The sequence below is a fragment of the Musca domestica genome, unplaced genomic scaffold (assembly GCF_030504385.1).
Source record: "Musca domestica strain aabys unplaced genomic scaffold, Musca_domestica.polishedcontigs.V.1.1 4, whole genome shotgun sequence".
NCBI lineage: Eukaryota > Metazoa > Arthropoda > Insecta > Diptera > Muscidae > Musca > Musca domestica.
In genome coordinates this window covers 12314051-12315717 of record NW_026712328.1, presented here as the reverse complement: position 1 = coordinate 12315717, position 1667 = coordinate 12314051, and the positions used below count along the sequence as shown (strand labels likewise).

Sequence of the window (1667 nt, the reverse complement as noted above, 5' to 3'; positions counted from 1 at the left end):
ATTGGCCAAACATGGCGAGTCAGGTCAAACAATACATAAAGAATTGCCAAAAATGCCAAGAAGCTAAATCTAGCAACCAACATTTAATGCCAGATATAGGAAGAGAAGTGGTTACCGAAAGACCCTTCCAAAAATTATACATCGACTTCCTAGGACCACTTCTCGAAGTTTATCTTTTTAAAGGCTATGAAAGAAGCCACTGCCGCAAATGTTGTAGAATTTTTGGTGGAGGAAATAATTCATAAATTTGGGGTCCCCGAATTGATCCATAGTGACAACGGGGCCCAATTTGTCTCTAAAACTTTTCAAGCTATGATGGACTCTTACAAAATTAAACATCTAAAGACCGCCTATTATGCCCCTCAGTCCAACGCTTCTGAGCGGGTTAACCAGTCTGTAATCACGGCTATAAGAACCTATCTAGAAGAAGATCACAGAGACTGGGACCTGTATCTGAATGAAATCGAATGTGCATTGCGGAACTCGATACATTCGGCTACAGGAGTTACGCCATTCTTCGCGATATACGGGTTCCACATGTTTTCCAGTGGCCAAGATTATAGCCTGGCTCGGAAATTGATGTCTATGACAGAGCGTGAGTTGTCTGATTTACAGAGACATGAAAAATTAGGCCTAATTCGTGAAAAGGTCAAACAAAATCTCCACAAAGCTTATGAGAGAAGCTCCGAGCGATATAATAGGAGGGCTCGAGTCGTAAAATTTAGACCAGGCCAAGAGGTATATAGGCGGAATATTGTCCAATCCGATTTTTCAAGGAATGTCAATGCAAAATTTTGCAAGAAATTCCTGAAATGTCGGATTGTCAAGCCTATAGGAGGAAATATGTACGAGTTGGAGAATCTTCAAGGACAGCCTATTGGCGTTTATCATGTAAAGGATATTAAATCATAATGTGCAATATTAACTGAACCTGTGATACTTTTAGGACTAAGCATGTATGTTTGTGTTGTCCAAATAGTTTTAGGTTCAATTTAATAGTGCAATATAGTGATTTAATAATACCTGTAATAAACCAGTACCTGAATATGTTTGTGAATGCCTCCCATATACACCTAATTATACACTTCTCCGAATTATACACCTCTATTTATACCTCTAGTCTAATATCCCTATCGTGATTATACACACATCTGGTAGTATGACTAATTCTATAGATATATCGAACTCACCCTTGGTCCGTTACAAATCCAAACCTAGTTCCTGTAGGTCCAAATGATAGGCCCAGAAGTGATATCCGAAAATCCAGCCCTGGAAAGAAACAAACCGGTCACCAAGTATCGGAACATTCAATTACAAATACCTATTAATACTTCCCTAATCTTATAGCCCGGCTAGCTCAGTCGGTAGAGCATGAGACTCTTAATCTCAGGGTCGTGGGTTCGGGCCCCACGTTGGGCGCCATACTGTTACATGCATGTCCGGAGTAGGGGTAACGGGTTGGGACCACATCCAGAGAGGCGACCAAGCTAGTCGGAGCACATATGGACATGACCCCCTACTACAGCGCATGTAACACAGTTAACATCCTATTTCGCACTTATTTCATTTTTTTGGTGAAAAATTGTATATAGTGAAAAATTATTCTTTATTTTGTTCACAAAAAATCCACTGAATTCAATATGATAATACAAATTGAAATAATCTTC

At 39.7% G+C, this 1667-nt stretch overlaps 1 non-coding gene across 1 annotated transcript; it reads left to right on the top strand.

Moving 5' to 3' along the window:
* The first annotated feature begins 1346 nt into the window (after positions 1-1346).
* On the top strand, positions 1347-1419 carry TRNAK-CUU (transfer RNA lysine (anticodon CUU)). Its single transcript has one exon. It is a non-coding gene; the product is annotated as a tRNA-Lys (tRNA).
* The last annotated feature ends 248 nt before the right edge of the window (positions 1420-1667 follow it).